Source organism: Bos indicus, chromosome 13 (genome assembly GCF_029378745.1).
Source record: "Bos indicus isolate NIAB-ARS_2022 breed Sahiwal x Tharparkar chromosome 13, NIAB-ARS_B.indTharparkar_mat_pri_1.0, whole genome shotgun sequence".
In the NCBI taxonomy this organism is placed as follows: Eukaryota; Metazoa; Chordata; class Mammalia; order Artiodactyla; family Bovidae; genus Bos; species Bos indicus.
The window spans coordinates 35,445,644-35,466,632 of record NC_091772.1 but is presented as its reverse complement, the minus strand read 5'-3'; the positions used below and the strand labels follow the sequence as shown (position 1 = coordinate 35,466,632).

At 43.2% G+C, this 20,989-nt stretch overlaps 1 long non-coding RNA gene across 2 annotated transcripts in view; it reads right to left on the bottom strand.

Moving 5' to 3' along the window:
- The window catches only part of LOC109568009 (uncharacterized), a 62,198-nt gene that overhangs the window by 9,241 nt on the left and 31,968 nt on the right, over window positions 1-20,989 (bottom strand). The window contains exons 3-4 of one of the 2 annotated variants that reach the window (XR_011570042.1): window positions 12,463-12,726; window positions 8,565-8,674 (exon numbers count right to left, since the gene is read on the bottom strand). The exons of the other annotated variant lie outside the window; for it this stretch is intronic. This is a non-coding gene — a long non-coding RNA (uncharacterized lncRNA). The remainder of the gene's footprint in view (window positions 1-8,564; window positions 8,675-12,462; window positions 12,727-20,989) is intronic. 2 annotated transcript variants of the gene reach the window in all.

Genomic DNA, 20,989 nt, shown 5'->3' with positions numbered 1-20,989 from the left:
CTGGTTAATTCCACATCTCCAGGCAGAGCAGCTCCTAAGCCATGCCCAAAACTGTAAAGGGACAAACCAAACACCCTTTCCTTTTCACTGAGCTTCCAGGGGAGATCTGACCAGATAGGTCCTCTGCCTCTCTGTCTTCACTGTCTGCACCTTTTTGTTCATGTTCAGCTGTGAATTGAAACAGACTTAACTCATATTCAGGCTCCTCTACTCTCTGGCTGTGTGAGTTTAAAAGCAAGTTACCTGCCCTCTCTGAACCTCGCTTTCTCCATTTGTAAAACCACTGTTAGAATACACCCCAATTAAAGGCGTTTCAAGGCTTGAATAAAGAAAAGCTAATGAATATAACAAAAAAGAAACAAAGTTTAAAATACAGAGAACAAAGTAGAGATTACAATTGGAAAGAGGGGAGGCGGGAGGGGCACAATAGGGGAAGGATTACGAAGGACCAACCACTAAGGTTTAAAACGGATAAGTTACGAGGCTCTATTGTACAACACAGGCAACGTAGTCAATATTTTTTAATAAATGTAAAAGGAATTTCCCTGGCGACTCAGTGGTAAAGAATCTGCCTGCAAATGCAGGAGATGCAGATTCAATCCCTGGGTCAAGAAGAACCCCTGAAGAAAGAAATGGCAATCCACTCCAGTATTCTTGCCTGGAAAATTCCATGGACAGCGGAGCCTGGTGGGCTACAGTCCATGGGGTCACAAAAGAGACATAACTTAGCAACTACACAACAACAATAACAAAAAGAGTATAACCTTGAAATTTTGTGAATTGTTATAGTATACACCTGTGACTTACATAATATTATTCATCAAATTTATCTCTATTAAAAGATGTATATAAACCACTACACCTATAACTTGGTTCCTAGAGCTGATCAACAAAATATGGCCCCTCTCTCCCCTCCTCCCTGCGGTGGGATGGTGGGGTTGTCATAACAACAGGGGAAGCAGTAATGAAAAATGATGGTCTAGGGTACCAGACACTATTTCGCTCCCTTCAGCCCCTCGACATTAAAATCACCCCATGGCCCTGTATGGTTGTCAAATAACTGAACATTCATGAAACTGACAAACCCAGCATTGCCCAGCCCGGAACATAATTCCATTTCACACACAAAGTGCGAGCATTTTCCACATGGTTACAAATACTCTGGATGTTCTAGTACATGTTGTTGCTAATCAAAGGAAGATAGTTTTCTGTGCTATTTTTTACTTTGCTAAGAGTTGTTGGCAATTTTGTAAAATCTCATTAATCATGTTGAGTCTACACTACAGTCAATGAGTCACCCACACTAAGTACCTCTGTCCATCCACGTGGGAGCAGGTGAATTCCTGGTGGCTTTGAGCAGAGGGGCATTGATACCATCCATGGTATCATCCATCTTGTAGACGTAAAAATGAGCTTCGAGTGAAGGAGGTTCTATTAACCATTCATTTTGAGATAGAAAAAGAGTTTTTAACAAGTACCCTATTATCAAACAGGGGCTCTGGGTCTGATTAGCCCCTGTCACAACTGGTATTCCCAGCCTTCAGCCCTCAGGGGTCTCCTGGGCTGTGCCCCCTGCCACATGTACTCCCAGGAGCCAGCCCTTCTCTGCAAGGGTCCCAGAGGCTGCAGGGACCCCTCTCAAGGCACCTCTGGCATCAGGCCTGGTTCCCAGCAACAACCAGTTTTTCCTATTTTGTAATTGAAGCCTAGTTGATTTATAATGTTACATAGTTTCAAGTATACAATATAGTGATTTGATATTTTTATAGATTATATACCTCAAATACAGTTATACAATATTGGCTATATTCCCTGTGCTATACATTACTTGTTTGTTACCTATTTATTTTATACCTAGTAGTTTGTAGGAGGGCATGACAACCCACTCCAGTATTCTTGCCTGGAGAATTCCCACAGACAGAGGAGCCTGTGGGCTACAGTCCATGGGGTCACAAAGAGTCGGACGCGACTGAGTGACTAAGCGAAGCACAGCACAGCAGCTTTACCTCTAAATCCCCCTCCCTGATCAGCCCCTTTCCCCACCTCCCCTGGGAAAACCACTAGTTTGTTCTCTGCATCTGTGAGTCTGTTTCTATTCCGTGGAATCTAAAACAAAACCAATGAATGAAAATAACAAAGCAGCAGCCAGCTTTGAGTGCAGCCCCCAGGGGAGTCCCCTAGCACTCCCCACTAACCTGAACTTACCTTCCCTCCAGCTCGGGCCTCAGGGAACCACCCGCTCTCTCCCCAGCTGAGAAAGACCCCTGGGGCAGCCAGGGCAGATGTTTCCCCCTCCACCCCCTACGCAGAGCTCCGTGCCCGGGCTCCAAAGGCTCCATGCCCCACCTGTATCACTGCTCCAGGATATCTGCTTTTTGTAACTCCCTAGACCATCCTTCTACCTTCTCGATCCATCTCTGGCTTCATGGCCCCTGGAATCTAGATAAGAGTCCTTGCTGCCATCACGGCCAGGAAGGCAGGGTCACGCTGGAATTTACTAGAGTTTCAAAAACTAACAAGAGCACCCGGGTCCACCCAGAAGTTTCCATTTCTGACAACCTGGTGAAGAAATCCAGTAGAACTTTTGAATCTTTCCACCCGGCTTCAGAAAGTTCACCAGTGCTAAGAGCAGAGAAAGAATGCAGGATAAATGAAAGAATTCTTGTTCTGTATTGTGTTTCACAAAGACCCATTAAGGCGAGCAGGAATCCATGCTACAAGGTCATGAAGGAGCCCTGGCTGGTAGACAGGGCAACTGAAAGAAAAACAAGCCAAAGTTTTGTGGAAAGTCCACTGGACAGAACAGACCAAGTGGATGTGGGGTGAAGTGTCATCTGCCGGACCCTGTTCCTTTTCCTCTTGGGTAGTGGTGGGAAACCACAGACTTGCAGAACTGAGCCATGCGTGCTGCAGAGGGGACAGCATCCTGTGAGACTGGCAGGTGGAAGCAGATGACATAGCACGGGGAGGCAGGGGCCCTGGTGGGGAGAGCGAGACAAACATGGGTTTAGCAGGAAAGATGGAATCTCCACAACCTAAGAACGATGAAGCTGTTTTTGCAAAGCAGGTGTACTTCATGAGTTGGGGGACACCAAGGGTTTTTCTGACTCGTACAAATTACACTTGGGTTGGGTGACCCAATTGTTAAAAGGGATCTCAGCCTAGACAAATGAGAAGAAGTTTCCAAAAGCTAATCCCTCACCAAGCTTCCCCAGGGCCAAATCGCCTGGTGAGGATGTCCACTGTCTGGCCCCAAAGGCATGATTTGTCCTAAGGCTCTGGAAGAAGGGCTTCCCTGGTGATTCAAACAGTAAAGAATCTGCCTGCAATGTGGGAGAGCTGGGTTTGATCCATGGGTTGGGAAGATCCCCTGGAGAAGGGCATAGCCACCCACTCTAGTATTCTCGCTGGAGAATTCCATGGACAGCGGAGCCTAGTGGGCTACAGTCCATGGGGTGGCAAAGAGTCAGACATGACTGAGAAACTTTCATCTGGAAGAAGAGAGAGGTGGTTTGATTTTACAGACATCTTCCCCACTGTACATGGGTGAGGCCCAGGGAGGAGGTCCTGCCTCAATGGCCACCACCACTGGCCTCCAGAAACACGACTGTGTTGCGGGTGAGATGCGCAATCTACCTTGGGCTGTTATAACAAAAGAGTGGCAAACTGGCGACTTAAACAAGCATCTGTTTCTCATGGTCCTCAGGGCTGGGCAGTCCGAGGTCAATGTGTCAGCAGATTGGGGGTCTAGCAAGGACCAGCTTCCTGGTTCCTAGATGGAATCTCCTGCTGTGTCTTCAAGTGGTGGCAGGGGCAGGCAGCTCTCTGGGGTCTATTCTCTAAGAGCACTAATCCTATCCCCACATGCTTTTATGAACAGGATTGTATGTGGTATTATAGGAATCTATTTTAAGAAAACAAAGTGCCCAGCACCTTGAACAGACTCCACATGACACAGAATGATAGTTCTTTCATTTCCCCTCCATTCTTCCTCTGCTCTTGGTGCTGGGGACCCTTCTGAAGCCAGGTGGAAAGATTCAAAGGTTCTGCTGGGTTTCTTCACCTGGTTGTCAGAACAGACTCGCTCTCCTGTCACTCCCAAAGCTCTAGATCAGTAGTTTGGGCTGTTGGAGTAGTGTTCCTCAAACTGTAAGACACCCAGGAACCTCCAGGATCATGTTCAAACAAGGATTCTGATTCAGCAAGTCTGGGGCAGAGCCCAAGAGTCTGCATTTCTACCAAGTTTCTGGAGGGTGCCAGGGTTGCTGGTCTGTGCTCCATACTTGGAGAAACAAGAAGTCAGGCTGTCCACCCATAATTGATGTGATCTCGGGTCTAGCTCAATGGCTGTCACTTTCACATTAGATCTCAGTACTGGTTCCCCCCTCCCTCCTTTTTTAATATATAATTTAATTTATTTATTTTTAATTGAAGGATGATTGTCCTACAACATTGTGTTGGTTTCTGCCAAGCATCAGCGTGAATCAGCCATAGGTATACATGTGTCCCCTCCCTCTTGAACCTCCCTCTCACCTCCCTCCCCATCCATCCCCTCTAGATTGTTACAGAGCCCAGGTCTGAGCTCCCTGAGTCACACAGCAAATTCCCACTGGCTATCTATTTTACATATGGAGTGTACGTTTCCATGTTACTCTCTCCTCACATCCCACCCGCTCCTTCCTCCCCCGACCCCTGCTGTGTTCTAAGGTCTGGTCTCTATGTCCGTGTCTCCATGGCTGCCCTTGCAAACAGGTTCATCAGAACCATCTTTCTAGATTCCATATACATGTGTTAATATACTATAATTGCTTCCCCACTTTGAGGGCTCCCCGCAAACACAGTCTAATGAACCAGTGTCCTATCCAGTAGGTCAACATCTCCAGACCTAAATACGACTTTGCCCAAACTCCCAAGAAAAGACTAGGTCCAGACCCAGTGGAGTAGAACCAGTTTGCTCCCTAAGATGCCCTATAGATGAAATAATGAGGCGACCCATGAGGAAAACACAGGATCACAGAGACTTAATGCTCCCATAGTTTTTCCTAGATCCTTTCTCTGGCGTCCGAGACCCACATCCTCAGAGGAGACAAGACTGCCTACCTCCAACCCACAGTTGCCAGAATTTAGAAATCCTTTAGGAGCTTGAGATGGTTGGATGGCATCACCAACTCAACGAGTCTGAGCAAACTCCAGGAGGTAGTGGAGGACAGGGAAGCCCAGTGTGCTGCAGTCCATCGTGTTGAGAAGAGTTGGACACAACTGAGTGACACAACAACACGGAACTTGAAATTAAGGGTTGTTGGTTTTTCTCCTTTTGGATTTTTGAAAGTTAAAACAATTCTAAGCTCACAAACCAGACAAAATGGATCTTCATATCAAAACAAGAAGGGCAGACTTCTTGTGCCAGAAAATAAGGAAAACTCAAGAGAATGGCAGGGATATGTCAAAAGGATATAGATGCTAGCTTGGGATTCCCTGTAAGAGCCATTTCCCTGTTTCTGTAGTTGGTGCACTGACATCTGTGGCCTTGCTGACTTTGGAGGGACTGTCCCTCCCAGGGTTAGCTAATTCCTAGAGATAGTCAATAACTCCTCCAGAGCCTGTTTTTCATATGCAATCATATGAAAATCAACCATTTCTTATGCAAATCAACCATTCTGGAGCCCATACCCCAACCACATCCTCTATTGGGCTCTCAGCGTCAGGGTCCCTATTCTCCTGCCTGAATCACCCCAAGGCCAGGCTCTCGACAAGGAAGGGCAGTCCTTGGGGCTCACAGCCTGCTGAAAGGGTGAAACCAGCCCATCCTGACCCTACCCACCGCACCTCACCCATTCCTTCCTGTGGAAATGATAATAAAGGCTCCCACATTCTCCCCCCACTTCCTCTGTCTCCTGACTGGCCCTGTATGGTGCTTCCCCACATGGTCTCGTGAGCATCCTCCCATGTCTAGGGATCCATGAGGAAGACACATGTCTCCTTTCATGATAGTCATTGTCATATCTGTACATCCCACCATACCTGATTAAAACAATCCTGCTGCTGCTGCTAAGTCATTTCAGTCGTGTCTGACTCTGTGCAACCCCATAGACCGCAGCCCACCAGGCTCCCCAGTCCCTGAGATTCTCCAGGCAAGAACACTGGAGTGGGTTGCCATTTCCTTCTCCAATGCATGAAAGTGAAAAGTGAAAGTGAAGTCACTCAGTTGTGTCCGACTCTTAGCGACCCCATGGACTGCAGCCTACCAGGCTCCATCCATGGGATTTTCCAGGCAAGAGTACTGGAGTGGGGTGCCATTGCCTTCTCCAAAAACAATCTTGGCCACCCTTAAACCCCTGCCTCTGGTCAAAGTGGAGACAACTGACCATCAAAGTAATGATAATGATAGATTATGCCCCATTGCACTGAATGACAATCCATGAGTTTGTGAGTTTTCATAAACAAAATGGGCTTCCCAAGTAGCACTACTGGTAAAGAATCCACCTGACAATGCAGGAGATGCCAGAGATGTGGGTTCCATCTCTGGGTTGGGAAGATCCCCTAGAGTAGGAAACGGCAACCCACTCCAATATTCTTGCCTGGAAAGTTCCAAGGACAGAAGAGCCTGACAGGCAGAGGAGCCTGGAAGGCTGCAGTCCATGGGGCCACAAAGAGTTAGACACAACTGAGCACACACACACAATAAAAAATAATAATAATAAATGGGGGAAAGAGATAGCCCTTTCTTATAGTAGAGTCACCAAGGGATGTAGAAGGAACAAGGGAATCAGAATCCATTAAAACAAACGGTTAAGGCTTGATAGGAACAGGATACTTATGCAGTCTCAAAGTATCTCCCCACAAATTACTTTTTAATCAGAAAGGAGAAATTTGAAACTTTATGAAAGAGAAACCTGGTAGACACCACATTAACTAAAGAGGAAGTTCGTTCAGCATAGTGGAGAAGGATAAAACAAGCAAGAGGCCACGTGAAGCTTGGAAAAATCTCTAAGAAGGTTTGTGTCAGTAAGAACTTTTAACTGAATCTTGGAAAATATCAGAAAATCAAATTAAACACAGGATCTTTGCCCCTGGCACTTCAGCTGATTGAATCTCTCTCAACTCAAACAAGCTGAAAGTGGGTGGTGCAACCGCTACTTGACATTTGGGTAATTCTGTTATTTCCAAAGTTCTTTTCCAAATAGTATCTCACTTAGAGCTGTTTTTCACAGCAGTTCTGTGATGCAAGGTATTGTGACCTCCTATTTCACATACAAGCAAACTAAACCCAGAGGCTCATGATCTGTCCAAGGTCACCCAACAGAGTCAGGACCTGATCCTAAGTTCCTGCCATCACTGCCCCAGGGTCCCCACCCCCCCCCACAACTTCACTGTCATCTGAATTCACTAGCACTATCTGTGTCCTTTGAAAAATGCCAGGTGACCCCACATTACAAAGGAAAATGTTCTTGAGGGGGTAAGAAAAAAACACTTTCATACTTACTGGAAGACACCTCCACCACCATCGCTTTTTCTCTGGGGATCACAGTGACTTATAATGTTAAATCTTTCAGAGCTCTATTTTTAGAAACATTACTAAATTTCAGCGCTAGTTTCATCAACTTTTCTGCATGGTCTTATCATTTCCACATCTTATATGAAAAGCAGGAGGTTTTGGAGCCTACTAGAAAGCTATTATTTTTGTATCTGTGAGGGAGCTGGCACAAGGAAAGGAAGGGTTTGAAAGCAGAATGGCACCCCACTCCAGTACTCTTGCCTGGAAAATTCCATGGACAGAGGAGCCCGGGGGGCTGCAGTCCATTGGGTCACTGAGGGTCAGACATGACTGAGCGACTTCACTTTCACTTTTCACTTTCCACTTTCCTGCACTGGAGAAGGAAATGGCAACCCACTCCAGTGTTCTTGCCTGGAGAATCCCAGGGACAGGGGAGCCTGGTGGGCTGCCGTCTATGGGGTCACACAGAGTCGAACACGACTGAAGTGACTTAGCATACCAAACAGGTGCAGAACTTGTGAACAGAAAGGCCAGCTCGTATGGCCAGAGTGGACCACAGGCAGACCTGGCCAGTTTCCCTGAAAGTTAACTGGACAATCAAATTATTTCATCTGCTGGTCTGAAGCTGTTTACTTGGTGGTTAAACATTTCATTGCAGTGCTGTGATGTCTCAGAGCTATTTTTGAGGTGGAGCAAATGATTTAGATGTTAGTATCTTTATAAAACTATTGCTATTATCTCTGCAAAGCAGTCTTTCAGTTCCTCAGATACGTCATGATGCTTTAGTGCAAGGACGCTGACCACACAAACCTACCTTCAACCCTTGGTTCAATACTTATTACTGGAGAGAGCTTGAATGGTTATTTACTCTCTCAAAGACTTAGTTAACTCACCTATGAAATGGGAATATTAACATTACCTACCTCACAGGGTTGTGAAGACTAAAGGAGATGTTAGGCGCATAACACAGTTCCCTGTACATAGTGAGCGAGGGATAAGCACCATCCATGTTGATGATTTTGATGACAGTCATTTGCTTTGTGCAACGCAGAGGATGATACCAACTTACCATCAATGGGGCGGGTGCTCCAAGACGTGTTTCTAGCTCTGATGGGAGTGATGGTGATTCCCAAAGGCTTATACCCACCTTTCTCACCAAGTCAGTAGCCTTGTGCATGTCTACATTAATTCTCATGTCTACAAGAGGATTAATGGTGACAGTTAAAGGAAGTCAAAGTGACGCAACACAAAACAGGACACCATCATGCCAAAGGGCCATCTGTTCCTTCTGACTTATTCATATTTTGGTGACCTCACAAAACAGCTGTACTGTGGTAGACTGGATAAGCTGTCATGAGATGCTAGGTGAGCTGTAGGTAATAAGCACATGTATGCATCAGCTTCAGGCTTTAACACTCCATTGAAGGCCAATTTGGCAATAAAAATTTGAAACATACAAAATATCCATTCCCTTTAACCCTTTAGTCTAAAGAAATAATTACAAAGAAAATAGTTGGATGTGCAAAATTATTTCCAGCAGGAGTGTTTATAAACATGAGAACCTTATAAACAGCATATAAATCTAACCGGTTGAGAAGATTAAGGAAATTATAGGGTATTACTTGATGAAATTGTGTGCAACCATTAAAATGATAAATGTGAAGACTGCATATGGAGTGGTCAGGATACAAGACCAGTATACAAAAATCAAGTGTATTTCTATACATTTGCAATGAACAGTATAAAAATGAAATCTTAAAAATGGCTCCACCAGAGACAAGAAAAGGGTATCCCTTCTCATTACTCCTTTTCAACATCATACTAGAATTCTGGCCAGTGCAATGAGACAAGAAAGAGAAACAAAAAGTGTATGGACTGGACAGGAAAGGAAAACAACAGTCTTTGTAGATGACAGGATTGTCTATATATTCCAAAGGAGTCAACAACAACAACAAATTCCTTAGACTAACAAATAGTTACAGCGAAGCCGAAGGATGTAAGATTGATATATAAAAGTCAGTTTCTACATACCAGTAATGAACAAATCAAATTTGAATTTAAAAACACAATACCATTTACATTGCATCTAAAAATGAAATACTTAGGTATAAATATAGCAATACATACAAAATCTATTTGAAAACACTACAAAACTCTGATTAAACAGGCCAAAGAATAACTAAATAACTGGAGAAATATTCCATGTTCATGAACAAAAAGAGTCAATGCTGTCAAGATGTCTATTCTTCCCAACTTGGTCTAAAGATTGAATGCAATCCCAATAAAAATCTCAGAGAGTTATCTTATGGATATTGACAACTTGATTCTAAACTTTGTATGGAGAAGCAAAGGATTCAGAATAGCCAACCAAATACTGAAGGAGAACAAAGTTGAAGGATGGTAGCTACTTGAATTCAAGACACAGACAAATAGATCAATGGGACAGAACTGAGAGCCCAGAAATAGACCCACATTCATGTATTGAGCAGTACAGACAAACACAATCTTTTCAACAAATGTTGCTAGAAAAATTGGACATTCAAGTGCAAAAATATGAATCTAGATCTCTGTCACACCCTCACACACTTCACAAAAATTAATTCAAATGGATCATATACCTCTGTTTATTTTTTATTCAAGTACAGTTGATTTACAACTTTGTGTTAATTTCTATTGTATAGCAAAGTGACTCAATTATACATAAATATACATTCATTTTCATATTATTCTCTAGTATGGCTTATCATGGGGTATTGAATATAATTCCCTATGCTATACAGTAGAAATGTGTTGCTTATCCATTCTACATATAAGAGTTTGCATCCGTTACCCCCAAACTTCCAAACCATCACCCCCTCCCCCTTGGCAACCACAAGTCTGTTCTCATGCACAGATCTATATTTAAAATGCAAAATTATAAAAGTAGGAGAAAATCTAAACAACTCTGGGTAAGCTGATGATTTTTTTAGATATAACACCAAAAGCCCAATCCATGAAATAAATAATTGGTTAGCAGGACCTCATTAAAATTAAAAACTGCTCTGAGAAAAACACTGTCAAAAGAAAAAGACTATCTGTAGACTGAGATAATGTATTTGTAAAAGACATCTCTGATAAATGACTATTATCCAAAATATATACAGAATTCTTAAAAATCAACAATTAAAAAAAACCTTAATTTTAAAAAAGATAAAAGACTTGAACATATAGCTTACCAAAGACAGATAAATGGCAAATAAATATATGAAAAATTGTTCAACACCTTATGTCATCAGGGAATTGCAAATGAAAACAATAGTGAAATACCACTACACACCTATTAGAATGGCCAAAATTCAAAACGCTGACATGCTGGTGAGGATGCAGAGCAAGAGGAACTATCATTCATTGCTGGTGAAAATGCAAAATAGTACAGACACTTCAGAAGTCAGTTGGCAGTTTCTTACAAAGCTTAACGTACTCTTACAATACAATCCAGCAATCAAACTCCTTGGTATTTACCCAGAAGGGCTGAACTTTTATGTCCACACAAAAACCTGAACATGAATGTTTATACTACTTTTATTCATAATTTTAAAAACTTGAAAGAAATCAAGATGCCCTCTAGTAGGGGAATGGAGAGATAAACTGTACATCCAAACAACAGAACATTGCCTGTAGTTTTAGTTATTAATTACTCTTTCCAGACAGTCAAGAGGTGGAAGAAGAAGGGATAATATTTTGCTATTTCCATTTTATTCTTCCAGTAAAACTGGAATAAGAAGGGAGGACTTCCCTGGCAGTCCAGTGGTTAAGACTCTGCCTGCCAATGCAGGGGACACAGGTTTGATCCCTCTCCCAGGAAGATTTCACATGTTGCAGGGCAACGAATCTCATGTGCCAGAACTACTGAAGCCCACATGCCCTAGAGCCCGTGCTCCAAAACAAGAGAGACCACCGCAGTGAGGAGCCCACACACCGCAACTAGAGGGCACCCCCCACTTGCCGCAACCACAGAAAAGCCTGTGTGGCAACAAAGACCCAGCACAGCCGAAAATAAGTAAAGGAAGAATTTTTGTTTAAATGGGAAGAACTGGGAGGTGGGAAGAGGGCCACTGCTGTCACATGTTCTGATTTACTTCTTGGTTCTCATAATCCACAGTAAGCATCTATTTGCCAGACCTTGACCCTTTTTTTCCCCTTTATTCTTTCTTCCTTTTTGGGCTTCCTGCCTGTTTAGGAACTGGACATTCCTAGATCCACACAATCCACATTTAACCCCAGCCCCACACTCCAAATACACAAGAGCACAAAATGATCACACTTCTGGGCTTCTGGTTTTGCCTGTGTCTTAGCTTGGAATACACTTCTTTCCCATTCTCATTCTACCAAAGTCCTGCTCATCTTTCAAGGGATGGTGTAAAAGCCACCTCTTCCAGGAAGTCTTCTCTGATTTCCCTGACCAAAATTATTTCTTCCAGCTTCTACATTCCTGTGCAACATTGCTGGTATCAACTTTATTTTTAATCAATATTTATTTATTTATTAACTCCACATATATAACTGTAGATTTACATAAATACCATCATCAAAACATCAGCAAAACATCATCTATCTATTATTGATAGACTTCTTTGGGAGTTGATTGACTCACAAAACACACATACACTTTAGCCTTGGAATCCTTAAGTACTTTCTTTTAGATCCTAATTTTTCTGTTTTTAATTTTATCACTGTATTCATACCAAAGTTTTTAATGACATAACACCTTTTGATATCAATGAGGAACTAGTTTTTCTTACAGCAATCAGTTGTAACAGATCCAGGTTTATTCTTTCACCTCAAGTGAAGTCTCTGTATGACTCAGAATATATACAGTCTATCCTGGTGAACGAGCTTCCCTCATTGCTCAGCTGGTAAAGAATCAACCTGTAATGCAGGAGACTCTGCTTTATATAGAAAATACAGAATAAATGCTCAAGTTTTACCTTGTTATTTACAGCATAATAAAAATGAGTTGGTCCCGTAGTATCTTTGAGAGATGACTTTCAATTCCTTGGTCTGGAAGATCCCCTAGAGAAGGGATAGGCTACCCATTCCAGTATTCTTGGGCTTCCCATGTGGCTCAGCTGGTAAAGAATCTGCCTGCAATGTGGGAGACCTGGGTTTGATCCCTGGGTTGGGAAGATTCCCTACCCACTCCGGTATTCTGGCCTGGAGAATTCCATGGGGTCACAAAGAGTCAGACATGACTGCACGGGAAAAAAAAAGAAAAAATCTTGGTGAATAGTCTATGAACACTTTCAGTTTATTTTTTTATCATATATTTTATTCTGTTTGTATCATAATTTATTGTACAAATATCTTTGACTCTCACTAGGGATTAGGTTCCTTGGAAGCAATGACCTTTTTTGATTCTTATTTTATTTCCCTGAACTGAACTTAGTGCCAGACACACAGGAGGTGCCCAAGAAATGTTTATTAAATTGTCTTGCTCTTTAATCTGTAATACTTCTTGCATGATTATTAAACATGCCTAGCATCCCACTCCAGTACTCTTGCCTGGAAAATCCCATGGATGGAGGAGCCTGGTAGGCTGCAGTCCATGGGGTCGCTAAGAGTTGGACACGACTGAGCAACTTCACTTTCACTTTTCACTTTCATGCATTGGAGAAGGAAATGGCAACCCACTCCAGTGTTCTTTCCTGGAGAATCCCAGGGACGGGGCAGCCTGGGGGCTGCCCTCTTGTGGGGTCGCACAGGGTCAGACACAACTGAAACAACTTAGCAGCAGCAGCAGTAGCATCAAAATATATTTACTCATGTTGAAAGCTACATGAACTGTGCTCTTATTTTTCTGCTTTTTAATTTTTAACAAAGAACATTTTCCCAAAAGAAAATTTCTATGTTTTCCCCAAATTGTGTGGCACATAAGAAATAGTTGTTCAATTTAGCTCAGTAAACAACTGGCATAGAGGTGTTTGGGAAGGTGGGGGAGGGGAGATATTTAAACAATCACAACGAAGAAACATCCCAAGATAAACGAAAGTGCCCCCCAAGAATTTCTTGCAGGTAATTTCAATGTATACTTGACCAGGCCCCGTGATCTATGTTTAAGTGTTACTAACGATTTGTTCTGACTTCAGCAGGATAAATAGAGAAGGGCTTTTCATCTGGTTTTATGACAGGTCTTTCAGGCGTAGATCGACAGAGAATTCTCTCTCCAGTACTCTTGCCTGGAAAATCCCATGGACAGAGGAGCCTGGAAGGCTGTAGTCCATGGGGTCGCTGAGGGGTCGGACACGACTGAGCGAGTTCACTTTCACTTTTCACTTTCACGCATTGGAGAAGAAAATGGCAACCCACTCCAGTGTGTTTGCCTGGAGACTCCCAGGGACGGCGGAGCCTGATGGGCTGCCGTCTATGGGGTCGCACAGAGTCGGACACGACTGAAGTGACTTAGCAGCAGCAGCAGCAGCAATGGGGGCAGTCCTGGGCCAGAGGCACCAAGCCGCTGCTGCATCAGGGAAACCTCAGCAGAGCCGGTTCCGGCTGAGCGAGTACACTGCCACCTCCTGGTAGGAACCGGGAAATGCAGATCATTCGGGCCCCGAAGGCATCACCGTGATAAAATGCTGATGGGGAGTCCGCCTGAAGGTTAGATGCATTTCCAACCCACACAGGTAGCAGACAACCCGGAGCCCTGGGTACACAGCTCTGCGTGCACTCTGAGAGACTACTCTACACAGAGACACAGCAGTGGACAAAACAGGCCGAAATCCCTGCTCCCGTGGAGCATAAATTCTAATGGGGAGACAGGCAAGCAACAAACACAATAAATATGCAAAATATTTATATAGAAGGCACTGATGCAAAATATTTATATAGAAGGCACTGATGCAAAACCAGGAAAGGGGGCAGGACAAGGAAGTGGGGGCTGCCATTTTACGTAGAGGGTCCGAGAAGGCCTCCTTTCTTGGGGGGAGGGAGGTGGGAGAGGTATCATGTCAAGAGGAAGCCTGAAATGTGGTCCTCAAAGGGTGTCGCAGGTGTCTTGTGGAGCAGGCAGGGCTCTGTGCCCCAGAAAGCCCAGCACAGAGGGCTGTGAACAGGGGGATATGAAACCACTTTGCCTAGAAGCCACACAGACAGATGAGAGGCCCTGTAGGCTTCTGACAAGCCAAGTGGTCCCGATGAGCTTCTGGCTTTGCTAACCTCATTTTCTTCTTCTATAGGGATCTGAGTTCATATCATCACAATGTTTCTGAGATAAGTGGGTGTGTGTTAGTTACTCAGTCGTGTCTGACCCTTTGTGACCCCCTGGACCGTAGCCCACAAAGGCTTCTCTATCCATGGGATTCTCCAGTCAAGAATACTGGAGTGGATTGCCATTCCCTTCTCCAAAGGATCTTCTCGACCAGGGATCAAACCCAGGTGATATCCAGAGATAAGTGGGTAATGGATAAAAGCACATCGTCCAAGCTCAGTAAATCATAGTCTTTTTGAAAATGAAATCGCAACGAAGTCTCTCTTCTACAAACATTTCCCCATCACTTTCTCTGGCAGGGGGTGGTCTCCTGCCAGAGAAAGGGAAGGCACAGGAAGCCCACCTTTGAGATTCAAATCTTCAGATTGGCAGAGAATCGGAAACATCCATTCAAAGCCTTCCAGCTGCTCTGCCTTGCAAGCTAGTTCTGATTGATGGGTGGGGCTTGGGGTACAGCAGCTCAAATCCGGATCTCAGTTCCCTATCCTGGAATCAAGCCCAGACTGTGGCACTTAGAGTGCCAAATCCTAGCCACTAGTCGATGAGGGCCTCTGGGTGTGATGTAAGTCTCTCCCTGGTCCTTGTCTTCTTTGGAGAAAAAAAATTCAACATAGATCCCTTGGCTTATTTACAAACAGAAATAGACTCACAGACTTAGAGAACAAACTTACGATTACCTGAGGGAAGGGTGGGGGAGAAGAGATAGATCAGGATTTGGGGATGGACATGTACACACTGCTATATTTAAAATAAGGACTTACTGTGTAGCACCGGGAACTCTGCTCAATATTATGTAAGAACCTAAATGGAAAAATAATTTGAAAAAGAATAGATGCATGTATATGTATAATTGAATCACTTGCTATACACCTGAAACATGGTTAATCACCTCTGCTGCTGCTGCTGCTAAGTCGCTTCAGTGGTGTCCGACTCTGTGCGACCCCATAGACGGCAGCCCACCAGGCTCCCCCGTCCCTGGGATTCTCCAGGCAAGAACACTGGAGTGGGTTGCCATTTCCTTCTCCAGTGCATGAAAATGAAAAGTGAAAGTGAAGTCACTCAGTCGTGTCCGACTCTTTGCAACCCCATAGACTTCAGCCTACCAGGCTCCTCCATCTATGGGATTTTCCAGGCAAGAGTAATCACCTCTACTCCAATCTAAAATAAAAAGGATTTAAAAATTCAACTAAAAGACTGAGTAGTGTAACAGGTTAAGTGTTTATCAGGAGAAAGTACATGCGGATGAGTGGGCTTGGAGGACTTCGTGCTTTTAGGATGGCTTGTATTGTCTCTGTAGGGCAGCTCTCTAGGTTCCCTCTGGCCAATCATCTTGCTCGTTGAGCATTTCTGATCTGACTCAAAGTCCTTCCTGATGTATGTGCACATCTTTTAGCCAAGATGGATTCCAGTGCCAAGGTCTCTAAGAGGTTGGCAAGACATATTGTAGGTTGGCGCCCCCTCCCTTTTTGACCCCCAACATCGGAAAAAAATTTTTTTAATTTTTAAGTAGGTTTACATTTTTAAAAAATGTTTCAAAGCATGACAAGAGTTCATGAAAAGGGAAAGTGCAAATGTTAGTCACTCAGTTGTATCCAAGGCTTTGAGATCCCATGGACTGCAGCCCACCAGGCTCCTCTGTCTATGGAATTCTCTAGGCAATAATACTGGAACGGATAGCCGCTCCCTTCTCCAGGATATCTTCCCAACCCAGGAATCAAAAGTCACCTGTCAAAGGTAGTAGGCCACCAACTCATTTTTATTTTGCTGTAAATAAAAAGGTAAAAATTGAGCGTTTATTCTTCATTTCCTATATAAACTGACCCTCAGGGTAATCAAATTTTTGATGAGGATAATTTTCTCTTTTTAGAAGCATTATGTCTAATAAATGAAAAAGAAATAATAGAATATTACCATTTTACAAATCCATAATGACAGTGGGTCTAAACAATGATAATCTATGGCTGCAAACATCACAACCAGGAGACAACCAGCCTTGTGTGTCTAGAAGAACTCCACTCCACCTATGAAGGATTCTTGCCAAAATATCAAAATTGAATCGGATCAAACCCAACAACTACCAAGTTACAGAATCAAAATGAGACAGAAAGAGGTAATAAACACCACCACAGCATGCAGTGATGAAGGTCAGACCATGGGAAGTTCTGTAGAATAAATATCCAGTTCAACAACCAAAAAAATAAAATAACATTTCAGTGAGGAAGAGAGAAAACAGGAGGGGAAAGTGCTAGGAACTGGGAAAGGGAGAAGGGGAACCTTCAGGTTAAAAAAACATTTCAGAACCCCTGTGGATCTTATTTAGATCATAATTCAAGCAACTTCCAATATCTTAAACCTTTGAGACAAACCAGGACTTCCCTGGTTGCGCAGTGGTAAAGAATTCTCCTGCCAAAGCAGGAGACACCAGAGACTTGGGTTTGATCCCTGGGTCGGGAAGATCCCCTGGAGGAGGTAATGGCAACCCACTCCAGTATTCTTGCCTGAAAATTCTATGGACAGAGGAGCCTGGTGGGTTACAATCCATGGGGCTGCAAAGAGTCAGACACAACTGAATACACACGCCTATGAGACAAGCAAGGAAATTTCTATCTTCAGGATATTTGCTGCCAGTTATTATGGTTAAGCTTTAAAATGTTATTATGGCATCATGCTTATATTTTAGGTCTCTGTGTTTTAGACTTACATACTGAAATATTTTCAGATGAAATGGTAGCATGAAATAAAATTCATTTTTATGGCAAGATAAGAAAAATTTAAACATGAAAGAATTTTCTCTGCCCTTTGGCCCACTCTCTCCCCACATTTGCATTTTGTATCTGCGTTATGCATCAGGCAGACTCCCCCATCAGCAGAAATACCTGTTTAACCGCAAAGGGCAACCTTCTCCCGGCACCAACAAGACAACTCCTTAAAGAAAACATTCCTCCTCCATATTGTAGGGGCCGCAATGACCCATCACTTTGTACTTACAGATCTGGGCTGTGTAAACTGTCAATCACATGTCATCCAATGTGCCGCCCTCGGTCTCCAAAAACTCAGACAACTGTGCTTTGACCTCTAATGGGTGGAACAGTTCTCAAACCTTTCTGAGAGGCTCTTCCTGGATTAGAATCCTCAATATGGCTCAAGTAAAAATTTCCATTTCTTTCCTAGGCCACCTGATTAATTTTTTGTTAGCAAGAAGATACAGAGTTGGGCAGAGGAGGGTGGAGTGGGCTGGGAGGGGACAAAATTGGCTGTGCGGCCCTCGTGTACAGTGCTAAAAGTCAGGATGGTCATTCCTTTGGGAGGAAAGTGATTGGAGTGAGCCCAAGCATGCCTCTGGGGTGCTGGTGATACTGCATCTCTTGGTTTGTATGATTAATAAATATAATTTTAAATTGGTGGAAATTTACAAGCTGTGCAGATATGATTTACATGTTTTATACTCCATGGTGATGCAGTGGTAAAAAATCTGCCTGCCAATACAGGAGACACAGGAGACGTGGGTTTGATCCCTGGGTCAAGATCTCCTGGAGAAGGAAATAGCAATCCATTCCAGTATTCCTGCCTGGAGAATCCCTTGGGCAGAGGAGCCTGGCGGGCTACAGTCCATGGGGTCACAAAGAGTCAGACAAGACTGAGCACACACACACACACACATATGTATATATGTGCATACAAATATATACATGTATTTGGCTCAAGTAAAATTTCCTGTTTCTTTCCTAGATCAACTGATTAATTTTTCATTGGCAAGAGGATACAGAGTTGGGGATGAGGAGAGTAGAGTGAGTGTATTATATGTATACAGTTAAGCCCTCTACAACTGAACCAGTTCCATTCCAAGAGCATGTTCATAAGTCTACTCTATTCATAAATCCAACAACTAACAACTAACCTACCCAACTAACATGTTCGGCTATACAGTACTGTACTGTAATAGGTTTACAATACTTTTCACACAAATAATACATAAAAAACAAACAAGGAAAACATTTTTAATCTGCCAGTACAGTACCTTGAAGTACAGTACTAGAATACAACAGCTGGCACACAGGGCTGGCATCGAGTGGACAGGCAAGAAGAGTTACTGACTGGAGGAGGGAGAGGAGGTGGGAGATGGTAGAGCTGAAGGGTCATCAGCAATAGGAGACGGAGGGCGAGATGCAGTTTCACTCATGCCTGACGTTGATGGAATACACATTTGAACATTTGCAACCTGAAGGTTTGTATGTAGGGGACTTAACTATTCAAGCTGGATAATGGATACAAGGGAGGTTATTACACTATTACCTCTATATTCGTTCATGTTTTAGATTTTCTATTATGAGCTAAAATTTTTATAGTCAAGAGTCTGAAAATGAGGTTTGACTCAAACTTTATCTGGGAAAACTAAACTAACAAAGGCAAAAACAAGTTTATTTAACACTTAACGAAAGCAAAGTGCTAGTCGTTCATAATCTGTTCATAAATCCAACAAAGTTCATGTCCAACTCTGCAACCCCCATGGACTGTAGCCGGCCAGGCTCCTCTGTCCATGGAATCCTCCAGGCAAGAATACTGGAGTCGGTTGCCATTCCCTTCTCCAGAGGAACTTCCTGACCCAGAGATCAAGCCTAGATCTCCTGCATTGCAGGTGGATTCTTTACCACCTGAGCCACCAGGGAAGCCAGCCCTACATGATGTAGGTTAAAACTATCCATGCACCAATTTTCAGAAAGAACAGAGTTAATCCTAGGTAGATCTATGATGTGCTTTGCTGCACTCTTGAGTTTCACAGTGAATCCAGAAAGCTAGTTGGGTGCTTTTGCCCAGTTCAAGTGTTTCATCCCTTTCCCCAGGAGCCTTCCCTAATTCTTTGATAGTAAAGTCACACTCATTGATGCAGCATCTGAGGTCCTCTTTGTTGGTTTCTATTACCAACTGCTCTAATGCAGCCAGGTCCTCATGTGTCAGTGACTTGGCAGATGTTTTGAGTAGTTCTTCCAATACCACTTGCAAACTTTCATGAAATCCCAACCTCTTTTGCAAGAGTTGAAATCCACTTTGCAGTGATGTGCATTCTGTTGAGGTCACACTCTCCGGAAGTTGACCACATCAATCACGTAGAAAAAGAGAAAAATGGGTGGGGATCAACTCTACTTCTTCATTTTAGGTGGAAAGAAAATGCCTACTTAAGACAAAATACAAAACATAATTCTGGAGTGAAAAATGGGAAGCATTGACTGATTCTCTCTGGCCACTGCATTAGGGAATGTTAACGCTAGTTAGCTTGGACTTCCTTCAACAAACAGGCAAATGGGTGCCATCTACTCCTTCAATCCCATTCCTGGGCATATATTCAGACAAAACTATGATTCAAAAAGCTACATGCAGCCCTAAATTCATAGCAGTACTATTCACAATAACCAAGACATGGAAACAGCCTAAATATCCAACAACAGATGAATGGATAAAGAAGATGTGATTATATATATGTATATGTATGTGTGTGTGTATATATATGTGTGTGTGTATACACACACACAATAAAATACTACTCAGCCACAAGAAAGAATGGAATAATGCCATTTGTAACAACATGGATGGACCTAGAAATTATCATACCAAATGAAGTAAGCCAGACAGAGAAAGACAAATATTATATGATATCACTTACATGCAAAATCTAAAATATGACTCAAATGAACTTGTCTATGAAACAGACTCACAGAGAACAGACTTATGGTCACCAAGAGGGAGGGAAGGGGGGGATGGATTAAGAGTTTGGGGTTAGCAGATGCAAACTATTATATATAAGATGGATAAACAATAAGGTCCTACTGTATAGCACAGGGAACTATATTCAATATCCTGAGATAAACCATAGTGGAAAAGAAAAGAACCGGTAACTGGGGGGACTCATAATAAATAGCCAGGTAGCAAGGATCCTATGTTTAAAGAAGAAAAAACCTACTCCCTCAAAAGCATTAGTGACTGATGAAGAATATCCTGGCTTTTGGGGAAGAGTCTCAGAGGACACGGGATGCACCATGTATCTCACACTAAACCAGAAGTCCTCTCCAGACACTACAGCTTTGAGAAATTTCTCATCTCCCTGTCCCTCCTGCCATGGCCACCTCTCTTGATCCTATTTTCCTCCTCCTAGTTTGGCATCTTGCTCTTTCCCAAAAGAAACCTCAGAATCCTCTCCCTTCTCTTACATAGAAGAGTTCAGCTTTTGATCCCGTGAATCTGGAAGTGCAGAT